Here is a 16,336-nt window from a genome sequence, read left to right as displayed (position 1 = left end):
GCCATAACAGGCTTCCTGCCTCAGCTGCAATCAGGTTGTTGTTTAATCACTAAGTCATGTCTGAACTTTTGCAGCCTCCTTGACTGTGGCCCACCAAGCTCCTCTGTCCATGGGATTTTCTAGGCAAGAATACTGGAGTGGAGTGCCATTTCCTTCTCCAGGGGATCCTCCCCGACCCAAGGATTGAACCCTCTTATCCTGCACTGGCAGGTGGATTCTTTCCCACTGAGCCACCGGGTAAGCCCAGATGACTAGTGCCCCAAATACATCACCCTTTCAGTATGTCCTCCATTGACACGTCCCTGTCCCCTTCCTTCTCAGATATCAAAAGTGAAAAAAAAAAAAAAGAGGCAATTATCAAATAAGAATGACCACCTCACTCAGAGGACAACAAGAATGGGACGCTCATAATAGCCACCGTGAGAGTCAGATTTAGGGGTGGACCAGCCAAGCTTTGGATGAAGAGCCAATATAGATAAGACTCTAAAGCATCATCATGACTGGAATAAGACAGGAGAATTTTGCTAACCAGATGCCTTTTAGAGAATCACTCTATTTGTATAAAAACTATTTTGATAAAACGCAGGTATAGATTGTGTCATCCCTGCCCCATCACCCATGTTAACGGCCTTCAGCTGAGAGTGGGTCCCACGTACTTCACTGTTTTTGTTTTAAAGAATGAGGCATGCAATTGTCCATCAGAGCTGAATTGCTCAGAACAATAAAGAAACTTGGTCCTCTGTACAGTCTTTCTCTTTGCAGCTCCTAATCCCTTTAAATAAAGTGTTGAACAAATATTTAAAGAAAATCAGTTTTCTCTCTGTAAGGATAGCAAGAAACTGGCAACAGCAGTTGCCTCTGGGGAATGACGCTGGGTGGAATCTTGTTATATAGGAAAAGGCTTAGAAGAAAACACTGTACAGATAATTGCTGTCCTGAGGGGGCTCAGGGACAGGCTTTGGGTGTCGTCAGCACCCTGCCTGGAACCTAAGCGCCCAACCACAGACAGGGATTGGCCTTGGTAGGATGGAAAGTCACAGAAGGACCAGAAAGCAGGTCAAAGGTGGCGTGCAGCCCCTGGAAGTGTAGGGAATATACAGGGAATAGGATTGGGGGGGGCTGTGTGGCTATGTTGGGTCTCACTGAACAGAACCTTGAAAGGATCCATAATGAGTTCCCAGTGACACAGAGGATATGAGGCAACTCTCCCTGTCTCCTGCCTCATCCTTGGAAACCCCCCGCTCTCAGTCTCTCTCTGTCTCTCCCTTCCTCTCTCCACCTAGCATATTTGTCTACCTGTATTTTCTTGATATTTGGAGGGGCAGAAGCAAAGCTTAGACAAGACATTGGGAAGGGTCCAGCTGTGTTTGGAACAGATCATCAGTGCTCCTTGCCCAGAATTCTTAAATGAAAAGAAAAAGCTGAGGTTCAGGGAATGGGCTGAGAGAGGTCAGCCTGGAGCCCATCCAGAAAGCTCTCTCTGAACAATGCTGGTTATAAATTTTTTTTTGCTCCTTAATAATCCTTCAGTACATTGTATAAAGGCCCTCACTTTATAGACAGGTCATTGGATCTTCACAACAGCCCTGGGAGGTAGGCGGGGCAGGCATTTTTAGCCCCATTTTGCAGATGAGGAAACTGATAGCTGGTAAGGGACAGAGCCAATATTCCAACCTCCAGCCTGGATTTCAAGCCCCAAGCCTTTCTCCACATCCAGAGACAGGCCCAGAGCATCCTTGCTCCAGAGCATCCTGGGTGCTGGGCTCAGGGCTTACACCGAGGGTGGGCAAAAATGTGGTTTGCTTCATGTTGCAAATCACAGCCTTCCACACCCCCACCCCCTGCAAAGAAAGAGGAGCATGACCCCCAATGGGAAATACCCTAAAGCAGCCCCTGGGGAACTTTGGAGAAGCTGTGTGATTTATTCTAGTCCCTACTGGTATTGTGTGCCACAGTTATTAACATCAGCACTGGAAATGAAGTTCCCACTGCCCTGGCAGCTGCTGGTTGCTGCTGTTGCACACCAAGTGTTCAGATAAAGTGTTTTCCCCTCCCCTTGACTGATAGAAAGCTGAGAATAAAAGAAAAATAAAAGCCCCCTGGAGCACTGATGGAAGGGAAGAGACAGCTTCTCAGAAAAAGAAAGAGTGATATAGGAAAGGCTGATATTGCTAAAACAGAGAGTGTGTATATATAAAGAAAAGATCCAGTTTTTTAAAAAAATAATTTTATTTATTCATTTATTTTTGACTGTGCTGGGTCTTCTTGCTGCTTGGGCTTTTCTCTAGCTACGATGCTTGGGCTTCTCACTGCGGTGGCCTCTCTTGTTGCAGAGGATGGGCTCTAGGGTTAAAGGGCTTCAGCAGTTGTGATTCCCAGGCTCTAGAGCATAGGCTAAATAGCTGTGACTCACGGGCTTAGTTGCTTTGCAGCATGTGGGATCTTCCCAGACCAGGGATTGAACCCATGTCTCCTGCATTGGCAGGCAGATCCTTTACCACTGAGCCACCAGGGAAGCCCTGTTTGTTTGTCTGTAATATTTATATGGGCTTCCCTGGTGGCTCAGCTGGTAAAGAATCTATCTGCCTGCAATTTGGGAGACCTGGGTTCGATTCCTGGGTTGGGAAGATCCCTTGGAGAAGAGAAAGACTACCCACTCCAGTATTCTGGCCTGGAGAATTCAGCGGTTGCAAAGTCCACAGTCCACGGGGTCACAAAGAGTCAGACACACCTAAGCACACACACTTTGTGCTTCCAATGGGACTTTAGTTGCAGCTCTTGGGATCTTCCATCTTCATTACAACATCCAGATCTTTAGCTACGTCATGTGAACTCTGAGTTTCCACGTGTGGGATCTAGTTCCCTGACCATAGATCGAACTCAGGTCCCCTGCATTGGGAGCACAGATTTTTAGCCACTGGGTCACCAGGAAAGTCCCAAGATCCGGTTTTTAAGGCCACATGAAAAATAAACATGTTCTATGTTTGTGGAAAGAGGGAAAATAGTGAAATCCACGGTTCATTTCAGGAGCTCTGACACAAGAGGAGGGAAGGAAAAGGCATCTGTGAAGCTGTCTTTGTAGTCTCTGGGCTTCTACTCTTCCTAAGCAGAATCTGCTATTTTCTGGGGTCTAGGAAAGGGACAGAGGCTCCTAGAGACTTAGAGCAAAAAACATCCTGGAGGAAAGTGGAAAGAAATCAAAGGTAAAGGTTCCCAAAGGACCACACAGATACAAGGCATTGTCTTTATTACACAGAACCAGTGGCTGAGGTTGGAGATGCCCTGCTGAAACCGACACACACTCTGCAATGATGCTTTTCCTTGCTGGCCTCCAAAACCTGTGATGCCCTCTGGTCTTTGAGAAATGCTAGTTGGACTTGACTCCATCAGCCCCGACCAAGCATCTGAGAAATGAAGCAGGTAACCAGAGGTGGCCTCAGTGGCCCCCAGATGAGCAAGTCATTTCAAAATTGCTTTTATTTAATTTTATTGTACTTATATTTTTTAAAGTACTAAGCCAAATATTTCCATTGTTCTCTTCAAAGTCACCCCCCTTGAGAGGCTGTGTTGTTAACCCGGCACCACTCAGTGTGTGGCCCATATCATGTTGGAGGGCAGTGTGTGAAATACTTATAGGGCCACCTTATAACCCGGGGCAATAAAATGTCAAGTTATTTTATAGGGGGTTCCTTTCTTTCCCTTAGCTTGGTTTATCAGATGTGTTTCCTGGTAACTTTTGACCCTTTCCAAGCACCAAATCCTCTGCCACGCTGCTTTCTCAGAGTGGTCTTCGAGTGGTCCTTGGAGGACAGCGTTGTTCAATTATTAGCAACAGAGAGAAACATACAAAAGAAAGAATTGTTATGTTAATATGATGAGACTCTAGATGGGTTTTCTCTTTTCACTCTCCTCCTGTGAGTAGAAATGTTACTATTTTGTAGGGGGGAAAAAAGTGTGGCATAAACAAAATGTGGTATATTCACAGGATGGATTATTTTTCAGCCTTAAACAGGAATGAAAAACTTTTTTAAATTTTTATTGGCATAAAGTTGCTTTACAATGCTATGTTAGTTTCTAACGTACAGCATAGTGAATCAGTTATACATATACATGCATCTCCTCTTTGGGGGATTTCCTTCCCATTTAGGTCACCACAAAGCATTGAGAAGAGTTCCCTGTGCTAAACAGTAGACTCTCATTCATCATCAGTATCATACACAGCATCAGCAGTGTGTATATGCCAGTCTTAATCTCCCAGTTCATCCCACCCCGCTTTCCCCCTTGGTATCCAAAGTTTTGTTCTCGCTGTCTGTGGAATGAAATTCTAACACATGTTGTAACATGGATGAACCTTAAAGACATTAAGCTAACTGAAATAAGCCAGTCACAAAAGGACAAATACTGTATAATTCTACTTATATGAGGTGCCCAGAGCAGTCAAGTTCATAGAGGCAGAAAGTATAAAGGTGGGTGCCCAGAGGTGGGGGAGGGGGGAATGGGAGTCACTGTTAATGAGTCCAGGCGATGAAAAAGTTCTGGAAATGGACGGAGGTGAGATTGCACAACTATGTAAATGTACTTAATGCCACTGAACTGGACACTGGAAATGGTTAAAATGGTAAACTTAAAAATAAAAATAGGGAATTTTCTGCTGGCCGTTGATTAGGACCTGGTGCTCTTCCTGCCGTAGGTCCGGATTTGGACCCAGGTCAGGAAGCTAAGGTCCCATAAGCCCCGTGATGTGGCCAATAAATAAATAAAATGGTAAACTGTATGTAATATGAACTATGTCACAAAAAAAAGTGAGGATAACAAAATCAAATCTACTCCCTGGATTTCCCTGGTGGTCCAGTGACTAAGACTCTGAGCTTGCAACGCAGGGGGCTGGGGGTTCAATCCCTGGTCAGGGAACTAAATCCCACAGGCTGCAACTAAGACCCAGTGCAGACAAATACATATATAAATTATATATATATATATGATCTACTCCCAAAAGGTGAAAACTTGACATCACTGATACTCAAAAGAATTTGCTGCCAGGTAAGCCAGAGGTCCAAAGAGAAAGGCTCCAAATATTCTTTGCCTTGGAGCAAAACCGGGACACTGGGGTCAGGCTGGCGCTGGGTTCAGGCCCTGCCCTCAGACAGCTCCAAGTAGGGACCACATCCTCCAGCTCCTCTGTTTTCTCATCTCCATGACATCGTTCACCTGCAAGCCTGCTGTAATGCCTCTCTCAGTCCTGGAACATTCCACAGCACAGCCCAGGCCTCTCTAATCTGGCCCACTGGAGCTGGCCCACTCCCCTGGCAGCATGAATGAGGCTACAGCAAGTCATGGCTCTGCTGGCCAAGAGGCTGCTGAGGTGGCTTTTTAATCCTCCAGCCGTGCCGTCCTAGTGATTGCTTTTATTAGGAAATGTAATGAAAAAGACTATATGAAGCCCCTGCCAGAAAAAAAAAAAAAAAGCTAATAAGATTCTGCACCAAGTGTGGCGAGAAAAGAAAAGGGGGAAAAAGCACATTAGGAGTCAGATAATGAGATAAATGAAAGACCGCAGGGAAGATCATTTTTGCAGACTTGCTGGATGGTTGTAAAATTTTTAATTTGCTGAATTCTCTTTTTTTCATTGTCTCTGACTCTCCACGTCTCTGCCTTTCACTGTTTCGATGCTCTGAATCTTGTCTCTGTCTTTCTCTCTTTGCCTTTCCCCATCTTTCTAGATTTCTCTCTCTCTGTTTCAGCTCTTTCTTTCCAAGTATGTGTGTGTGTGTGTGTCCTTTCACTGTGGTCAAACCTTTCCTCTCAGAACTTGGGTCGGAGGCTGGTACCTTGGGCTGCGAGGTCCCACTCGGTCAGAAAGAACAAGAGGACAAAAGATTGCCCCCCAACCCCTAACCCCCCCCCCCCCATCACACCTGCCTTCTAGGGAGCTGCTGTGATTCTGCCAAAGGGAGAGAAAGAGGGAGACATCAAGGGAAGAAGGAGGGGGAAAATGGAACTATGAAGGAAGGACAGGAGATCAAAGACCAGGGAAGTAGGGAGGAAGAGAAAGCCCCCGCTGCTCCCGCAAATCGATTCTCCGCAATGCCCGCCCTCCGGTCTGTGTTCTGAGCTGCTGAGCAGAATGCCACTTCCGTGGGATGCCAGGCCTGAACAGAAGGGTTCTGGGGCACTGGGCAGGCACACAGGTCAGTCAGCTGGGGACCACTGGTGCTGCCCGGCCCTGCTGGGAGAGGTTCTGCATCTCCAGAACTACTCTCTCACCACCTGTAAGGATGTCCGCTCCAAAATCCAGCTTCAGTACTTGCTTTGGGAGACTTCTCCCTCCTGTTTCACACTTCCGCGATGGGAGGGAATTGAGGGTGGACACAACTATTAGCTTCCCCCGCAGGGAGGGGCGATGCCTGTGAAAGTACAGCAACGAATGGCTCAGGATGGAAGACACATTGTCAGGTATTAGGAAAATCACTCTCCATCCTCCGTCCCTTGTTCCTTTCCCGCTGGAGACTGTCTGCTCTGTTTCCCTCCCAGGGAAGCCATCTCTCTCTGTGCTCCGCCTCCTGCCAAAGTGTGCTGCTGGTTACCTAGGGGATGGGTGTTTCCTGTATGGGGGCTGCCAAAGATAAAAGAGCCATGAACATCGGTAAGATCCATGGGAATGAAAGGACCTATTAGAAATCAGGCAAAAGACCTGCTGAAATCTGACTTATGTCTGCAGAATTCTGGGAATCACAGGGAGCCCTCTAAAGAAACTAAGGAGTCTGACAGTGGGGCCCTAAACCAGGCTGGGCAGAGGAAGGGGGCTGGGAAATAAAGTGGATTGGGAGAGACAGGCAGTCCCAAGAGAGAAGATGAAATAAGTTTGAGATCAGTTGGGAGGACGTCCCTGGTGGTCCAGTGGTTAAGAATCCACCTGCCAATGCAGAGGACATGGGTTTGATCCCTGGTTCAGGAAGATCCCACATAAAGGCAAATACACATAGTTAGTGCTTCCTAGTGCTTCCTATGCTCCAGGCTCTGAAAACTTGAGCATATTTACTTATTTAATCCTCACCACAATTTTATGAGATTGGGTACTATTGTTAACGTCTCCATTTTACACATGAGGAAACTAAGCACAGTGAGAGGTGAGGAGAAGGCGCCAGGATTCCAGACTCCAGAGTCTGTGCTCATAACCTCTTCTCTCATCTTCTCTGTTCTTCCAGAGCAGGAGACAGGTCTGGCAAAGGGTCAGAGCCCAGTTTAGACAGAGAACAGCCCTGTGGTTAAGAACATGAACTTCTGGGCCAGATAGCCTGACACAGACAATCAGGGCGACCTTGGATAAGATCCTTAGAACTTAAGGTTACCCCTCAGAATAAAATAAGAAGGGACTAAAGGCTTGTAAGTTTAAACACCAGCACAGCGCCTGGCCCCTGGGATCAGTCAGGAGCACTTTTGTGTTTTGTTTGGCTGCACTGGGTCTTAGTAAAGGCATATGAGACCTTCAGTTGCAGCATGTGAACTCTTAGTTGAGGCATGTGGGATCTAGTTCCTTGACCAGGGGTCGAACCCTGGCCCCCTGTGTTGGGAGCACCAGGGAAGTCCCAGTCAGTGGCCATTTTTAACACCATTACTCTGCAGCTTCCGTGAGGCGAACAGAGCATCTTCTGCACTTGGCAGCTAACAAGCCTCAACTTCTCACCTCTGGGAAGCATTTTCAGAAACACTGGAGATGGGCCCTTCCAAGGATCAACTTCTTAGGGGCACACAGTGCTGCAAATAAGCCCTGTACCCACAGCAGATCCTCTCCCCTCAGAGACCCTGCCCCTGCTCTGACCAGGTGACCCCAGTTGTCCCCAGGCCATGGGAGCAACCCCCAGTCCTGTGACTCATTGAATTTTTCCAGGGAGCATGTGTCACTACCATTCTCTTTTCCTGTTCCTTGCCTCCCCAGCCCCTGCTTTTCTCTTGATGGAGAAAGCACAAATTAGGCAAAAAGGAAAATGTTGACAGTTCCCAGCCCTCCCTTGCTGGGGATAAAGAGAAATACGTTAACGGTTGAAGCTTTAGGCGGATCAAACACAGTTTGTGAGATGCTTCAAATGTATTATTCATCTCACCAATGAGATGCAATCGTGGGCGTTCTCTTTTTGCCCCAGCAAGAGGAAACCTCAGCTACCATCGAGATGCTGGGCTCCAGGGAGGAGGGGAGCTTTCAGAATGCCCTCTTTTCAATATTAAATCAACAAGTCCACCTTGTGTCCCTCTTGTTCCTCTGGAAGCCTTCCAGATGGGATAGGTCAACTTGCTAGAGAATCTTAGGGAGCAAAGGCTGCAGATAAGAGCCACAAGACCTGGGCAGCAACGAGTGCCTAGAATCAAAGAGAAGACTGACTGTGACATTTAGAGGAGGTAGGAATTGGAAGGTGCTCCATGCGCCACATGATCTTGAAGGATGTCACTCTCATGGACTGGAAGAGCTCTGAGAGGAAGTATCCCAGCTGTGCCTTTAGCCTGGAGACCCTCACGGAGAGAGGGCTGCACTCACCCTCTGCTTGGATGCCTGGAGGAAGGATCTGGATCCAGACCCAGATGCTTGATACACAAACCTTCAACCTTGTGATTAGGACTTGATGAGACCCTTGCCATCCTGGCCTGAGGGTTTGGCACTCATCTGAACACTGAGGTCCTCTCTGGGACTCCTGAGAGGATACCAGGGGTCTGAGGCATCTCAAATCGCACACTGCCCTCTTCTTGAACATCACCCAGAGAAGAAACAGTGCCAGCCTCCCCTGGCTTTGCCCTACTATCTCAGAAACCTTATACTTTTGTGTTGAACAAATCAGAAGTGAGGGTGGGGAGAAGGTGGTGGAATGGGAGATTAAAACTGCCCTGAAGGAAGGAAATTTGACATGATGGATCAAAAAGCCCTTAAAGTGTACATTCCCTTTAGCAATTCCATTTCTTAGAAACTGCCCCAAGGAAACAATGGATGAGTGTGCAGAGATGTATGAAAGTGTCCACCCCCCAGCTTTGTTGATCAGAGCAAAACCAGCAGACATCTCCAGACCACAATAAGAAAGGATTGGTTAAATAGTAGCCTTCTGATGGAGTCATTTAAAAGTAGATTCTGGAATATTGGGGGGAAGCAATATACAAATATATTTGCATTCTAAAAAAAATATTGTATAATGAATACAAAGTTCCCCCTTTTCCTAACCCAATCCAGTTCCTCTCCTCAAGATACCAATTATCAGTTTAGCTCGTATCCTCTCAGAACTTTATTTTTGAAGAATAAATATTTAATGTGAACAAGTAATAAACTCAGGTCATGCAAGTCTGTGGGCTTCCCTGTTGGCTCAGTGGTAAAGAATCCACCTGCAATGCAGGAGATATGGGTTCAGTCCCAGGACTGGGAAGATCCCCTGGAGGAGGAAATGGCAACCCACTCCAGTAATCTTGCCTAGAGAATCCCTTGGGCAGAGGAACCTGGCAGGCCACAGTCCATAGGGTCACAAAAGAGCAGGACACCACTGAGCAACTAAACGACAACAATATGCAGGTCTGTAACTAGAGATGTGTATGTCAGTGCAGAGAGAAAAGGCTCCCTGATTATACACCGAGACATCAACAGTATTCACCTCTGAACAGTGGGATTGGATATGATTTTTATTTCCTTCTGCAGGAAAAAATTGTATTTTCTACATGAACAGAAAAGGGAAACAATGCTATTTTTAAGTATAGTCAAAACAAAGAATCAATAACATTGGCTGCCTCAGAGGAGTGAGAAAGACTGTTTACCATATACTATTTAATGCCTTTTGAATGTTGCACCTTGGGCATGAAGTACCTACTTGAAAAATGAATAAAACTGTTAAAAACTTAACATGGCAATAAAATAAACTGAGGGGCTGGTGGAGAAGACCTCTGAAGGATGACAAGCCCTGATCTTCTGAGAATCTGTAAAATTCTTCAAGCTGTAGTTACAGTTTCTGAATCTGGTCAGGATTCACTCCGCTAGTGAGAATTCTTCTCACCAGACAAGGAATTAGGACCTATAACCTGGAAGAAATGAGGTAGGGTCTAAAATAAACCAGGCTGCCAGCCAGAAATAACTTTGCAATAATTTACAGCATAGCAACAATAATGGCTTGGTTGAGCTCGATTTCATACTTTTTCAAAGCACTTTTCATCTCCCTTTGGTTCTCTAAATTTTCCTTGAGGCAACCTGCTGGGGCAGTTTCCTGGGCAGGAAAGGATGGAATGGAAGGCCTTGTCTGAAGAGCCATTGTTTGAAGACAGCCCCAAAATTCACATTTCCCAGGGCTGGGTGTCAGGTCTCAGACCACAGTCAGTCAGTTCAGTCGCTCAGTCGTGTCCGACTCTTTGCGACCCCATGAATCGCAGCACGCCAGGCCTCCCTGTCCATCACCAACTCCCGGAGTTCACTCAGACTCACGTCCATCGAGTCCGTGATGCCATCCAGCCATCTCATCCTCGGTTATCCCCTTCTCCTCCTGCCCCCAATCCCTCCCAGCATCAGTCTTTTCCAATGAGTCAACTCTTCGCATGAGGTGGCCGAAGTACTGGAGTTTCAGCTTTAGCATCATTCCTTCCAAAAGAAATCCCAGGGCTGATCTCCTTCAGAATGGACTGGTTGGATCTCCTTGCAGTCCAAGGGACTCTCAAGAGTCTTCTCCAACACCACAGTTCAAAAGCATCAACTCTTCGATGCTCAGCCTTCTTCACAGTCCAACTCTCACATTCGTACATGACCACAGGAAAAACCATAGCCTTGACTGGACAGACCACAGTGCTGTCTTCTAAATCCCAGATCATCTCATCTGTCAGCACCCAGCCTGTCACCTGTGTATGAGCCTCAGGTTCGTAACTTGTAAAATGAGCCTAATCAACCTTCTCCCTCAGACAGAAATGCGGGTGATGGCTGGGTAGACTATAAGGCGAGGGCGCTGCCCAGTCAGAACAGAGGGGCCCCCAAAGTGGAAGTGACTTCCAGGCAGCCCCCTGGGTGGGGGGCAGGCAGGATCTAGACAGCCCCCCACGTCCTGCCCCTCGAAGTGTCTCCTTTGCTCAGAGACCCAGGCCCCAGGGTGATCCTCACCCTACCCCCCACCTTCACGCTGCTCGGCACAGGGACACCCACCGGTGATCCCGTCTCACCTAATAAATTCCTGTCAGAGAAGCTGTCAGGACCTGGGAAATAAATAATGATATTTAACATTTTGTAATAACAACAATTAACCAGTAAATAATGTCCTTTAAACTGCAAACGCTGGAGTAAATTAATTCTTCTAATGAGCTGTCAGGCACGAAGGAAAAAAAAAATCCCCGTTTTCTTTGGTGCCACGCAACTGCCGTGTGAGCAGCGAGGAAAGCTCACCTCGGGCCCGGGAGCTCATTACCGAAAAGCAGGCGGCGCGGGTTTCCCGGGGACTCGGCCGGCCTCGCCTGCTCCCACGTGGGCGCTCGACCGCCGCCCGCCCCTGCGCCCCCGGCGCCCCAGGCCGGCCGCACCCTCACCCGCACCGCGCGCCGTCAGGTGCGGGCTGCAAACGCGCAGCGCGGGGAGCATTTCAATTAGAGACGCCCCCCTCCCTCTCCTTCCCCTGCCTGAGCAGCCTCTGCTTCGAGGTGGCCCGGGGTTGGAGGAGCAGGAACCGAGGCCGGAGCTGGGGGGAGAAGCCCGCACGCATCTTTAGTCCTTGCTGCGTGACCTTGGAGAGCTTTCCTGCCCTCTCTGGGCGGGGGAGTCATAAATGGAAATGTGGAGCTAATCAAACCAGATGTGATTACTTCAGAGCTCCCCGAGAAGCCTGTGACCATAAAAAGACACCTAAGAGGAAGGCAGCTCTTTATGTACTGATTCAGAGTAATCTCCAAGATATATTGTCAGGTGACAAAAGCAAGGCAGAGAACAGTGTGCCCGGCTATGCTACATCTTATGTGTTAAAAACGAGACGAAAGAAAGAGAATATGTGTCCCTATTTGCTTGTATATTGTGGATGGGAAACAGAATATTGCTTCCCCTGGGGAGGGGAACTGGGAGACTTGGGTGGGAGGGAGACCTTTCACTGAGCCAGCTCAGTTTTTGTACCTTTATTTTTTGAAACATGTGCAGGTACTGCCTATTCAAAAAATAGAGAAGGGGCTTCCCTGATGGTCCAGTGGTTAAGAATCCGCCTTCCAATGCAGGGATCGTAGGTTCTATCCCTGGTGGGGGCATTAAGATCCCACATGCCTCAGAGCAATTAAGACCCCCATGTAGCCAAAAATAAATATAAAAAAAAAAAAGTCACACTCATCAGAGGTCATCTTGTCTCTCAGTAGCTTTCAAGAAGTGGGAGTCACAGGGGAGGGGTGGACAGCTGAATTGAGACCCCAACTGAAACCGCCCCAGAGACAGTACTGCCTCTTGAATAACCTCTCCTAGAGACAATCCCCTGCATCTGGAAGTCTTTCCAGCATCAACTCCCATTCCCTCTTGCTTTCTTCTGAGTTTCTCTCTTCATGCCCTGTATTTGGTGGGTCAAAAGGCTGATAGATGCAAAACCGGGTGTGAGGAGCAGCCTCCACACGGGGAAGAGGGAGTGCAGGCAACCCCAATCCTCTGGAGTCATACAGGCCTGGGTTTGAATCTGCTTCTGTCACTCCCTAGCTGTGGGGTATTGTATGTCACTCTCCATTGCTAGGTTTCAAGGTTCAGACGTCTCTGCCTCCCTCAGGGAAGACATAAGATTCAGAGCCTGATGAACAACAGTTCACCCCTACAAGAGCCAGCTCAAGCTCCCCCGGACAGACAGAAGATCCTTCTTCATAGTCCAGGGCCATCTGGTCCCCAGACCAAGCGTCTCCAGCTGCAATGCCCAAACCCAACCCCCAAAGGATGTAGCTATGTGGCTTCCCTATGGCCAGGGGCAGCTTTGCCCACTTCGCACCTAAATTGTCATGCTCGAAACCCAAACAGGCTCATGGTAGCTGTCAGGTGAGAGATGGTGTCGGACCCAGAAAACTAGCCAGGCCCAGGGCTTGGTCACAGCACCTGGGGTGCAGGGGGCAGTTACTATGGGGCTGGGGGTGAGGGAAGCGATGGAACAGGAGAGCCCCATCTGACCAACTCCCTTTTGTTCTGTTTGTATCCCTGCCTTTATTTGATTATTATCCTTTTTTTATTGTTATTTTTTTATTATCCTTGGTTTTATTTTCTTGGGCTCGAAAATCACTGTGGATGGTGACTGCAGCCAGGAAATTAAAAGACACTTGCTCCCTAGAAGAAAAGCTATGACAAACCTAGACAGCATATTAAAAAGCAGAGATATCACTTTGCTGACCAAGGCCCATCTAGTTAAAGCTATGGTTTTTCCAGTAGTCATGTATGGACATGAGAGTTAGACCGTAAAGAAAGCTGAGTGCCGAAGAATTGATTCTTTGGAACTGTGGTGTTGGAGAAGACTCTTGAGAGTCCCTTGGACAGCAAAGAGATCAAGCAAGTCAATCGGAAAGGAAATCAACCCTGAATATTCATTGGAAGGACTGATGCTGAAGCTGAAGCTCCAATAATTTGGCTACTTGATGGGAAGAGCTGATTCATTGGAAAAGACCCTAATGCTGGGAAAGATTGAAGGCAGGAGGAGAAGGGGGTGACAGAGGATGAGATGGTTGGATGGCATCACCGACTCAATGGACATGAGTTTGAGCAAGCTCCAGGAGATAGTGAAGGACAGGGAAGCCTGGCGTGCTGCAGTCCATGGGGTCTCAATGAGTTAGACATGACTGAGCAACTAAACGACAGCAACAAAGTGTCTTCATTTTGTCAAGATCAGATAGGAGACATGCCAAGAGGTTAAGAGACTTGCCCGGGAAGTTCTACTGAATGGGCTAGAATTTGAACCCAAATCAGCTGGCTCCAAAGTCACATCTCCCAACACCCTGCAGGCTGTCCAAGGCCCCATGTCTCACCGCACAGATAGACTAATAGAGTGGGAGAGGGAAGGGGAGTAACAGATGAGGTGCAGGAAGGTGACCAGCTGGCCTCTTGACCTTCTTATCTCCTCAGCACCCTCAACTCAGTACCTGGAGCATCAGGTGAAAGTTCAGGGAATAATTGCTAATTGTGAGAATTCTGAGAGGCTCTGTTCCCTGGCTGCTGCTGCTGAGTTGCTTCAGTCGTGTCCGACTCTGCGACCCCACGGACAGCAGCCCACCAGGCTCCCCCGTCCCTGGGATTCTCCAGGCAAGAACACTGGAGTGGGTTGCCAGTTCCTTCTCCAATGCATGAAGGTGAAAAGAGAAAGTGAAGTCGCTCAGTAATGTCTGAGTCTTAGCGACCCCATGGACTGCAGCCTACCAGGCTCCTCCGCCCATGGGATTTTCCAGGCAAGAATACTGGAGTGGGGTGCCATTGCCTTCTCCATCCCTGGCAGGTTGGAGGAAAAATAATGGGTTCATTTAACTAGACAGGATTCAAGCAGGGGGAGAGTGAGGGGGATCTCTGATGGTGTCTTAAGGATAGAGTGGCCGCTAAGGCTTAGGGACAGGAGTCTAATAGACCTGGGTTAAATCCAGGCTGCATCAATTACAAGCTGTCTGACCCAGAACAAGTTCTTTAACCTCTCTGAGTTTTGGCTTCCTCTTCTACCAAATGTAAAAATTGCTTCTTCTCTTTGGGCTGTTGCGGGGATTAAGAAGATGAGGTGTGTAAAGTTCTAAGATTACCTCCCTGGGCATAAAGTAAGCACTCAGTAAACGGCTGTGTCTGTTCTGGTGAGCTTTTTTGCAGCCCTGCTAGACAAAACTCCATCTCCAAGACCAAGAAGGGCAGTTGTCCTAGTGCCTGAGGTAGGCAAGCTACCTCTGTGACTCCTGATTTGGGAGGCAGCCCAGAAAGGCTCCCAGGCTTGCTTTTTGCAGAGGGCAGCGGAAACTTGGAGCTGAAGCCAGCAAAATGAGGTTCCCAACAGGGGGGCTGGGTCAGTTTCTCCTGGGTTTGGGGGTTCAAGAGCCTTCTTCAAGGTAACACGACCTCCTAGTCCCCCTATCCTCCATACGACTGCCCCCCTTGGCCTAAGCTCTCCAAGGACCCTGGGCACCTGTGTGGACGAGACACCAGCTGGGAAAGAGGAGTGCTTCAGTGAGCAGAGGAGCTGGGCTCGGCCGCGGGGAAATTAAAACCAGCTTGCCCAGCTCTGAGTTACCATGTCGCCTGAAATCAGATTGATTTCTTGGGCTTGTTGTGACGGCAGTGTTGCAATTGATTCGTCTAGATGGCAGGGAGTTTATCTATTTGGAGCTGTCTGTCATTGATCTGAATAAGCTTCTAAAATAGCCCAAATACCTGGTGAGGGCAAGATCACCAGCAACTCCGGCTCAATATTAATTATAATAATGAACAGGCGTGAGGAGGGTGGCTTCATTGCCTGCCCTGCAGGGCTGGCCTCTGTGAAGTTTGGTGTTTAATATTCATTGTGGGTCAACCTGTACCGAGAGCTGGTGGACGCTCCTAAACTGAGAGAATTCTACGTGGGTGGTGATGCCATCCTCTGCTTCTGTGGGACAGAGAAGGAACTGCTACTGCTGACACAGACAAGATTTAGGTTAGACCTCAAGAAGGACTTACTCATGACCAAAAGTAGATGGATAGAGCGAATCGTTCACTTATTAGCCTAGACAAGTGATTTCTGAGTCTCTTTCCTCCTCTGTAAAATGGGGATTATAATACTAACTTCTCAGAGCTGCTGCTCCTGTTGTTCTTGGGCAGAAAAAGAAGACAAAACAAAGCAAAATGAAGCTCAAGACCTCTTCTGGGCTGTCTGATGGTTCAAGGAGAAGCGAAGGGTCTTGCTTTGGGTAACAAAGCACCCACCCTTCTTAGCATTCACAGGGTGAGCATTCAGTCAATGGGATTATTATTATAATAATTATTGATTCTGTGATATTTACTGAGCACCTGCTATTTGCCTAGCCCTGAGGGAAAACTAGGAAAGAAGCCATGATCGCTTTGAGGAGACTCTGGGTTACTATGGGAGCCAGGACATCCCACTTGCTCAGGAGCAAGACAGACCCCTTTCTGTGGGAGACAGTTTAGAAGATAGGCACAGGTGGACATGAGGACCTCATGGTGTGGGTGCAGCTCCCAGACAGCGTTACCCAGCAGAAGATGACTCTGCTGAAAATCATTCCACAAGAGCCCCTCCAGAATAACATTCTTGCAGGAAGAAGAGGATCCTGCCCTCAAAGGATCTAACAGAAATCTGATTAGACTTTGTGGTTCTGGTCGGCAAGAAGCAAAGAATAACCAGCTGATTCCCATTGCCTCTGAAGACACCAGCTGAAACTG

The sequence above is a fragment of the Ovis aries genome, chromosome 11 (assembly GCF_016772045.2).
Source record: "Ovis aries strain OAR_USU_Benz2616 breed Rambouillet chromosome 11, ARS-UI_Ramb_v3.0, whole genome shotgun sequence".
NCBI lineage: Eukaryota > Metazoa > Chordata > Mammalia > Artiodactyla > Bovidae > Ovis > Ovis aries.
The sequence above is the reverse complement of the archived record's forward strand: the minus strand, read 5'-3'. Positions refer to the sequence as shown.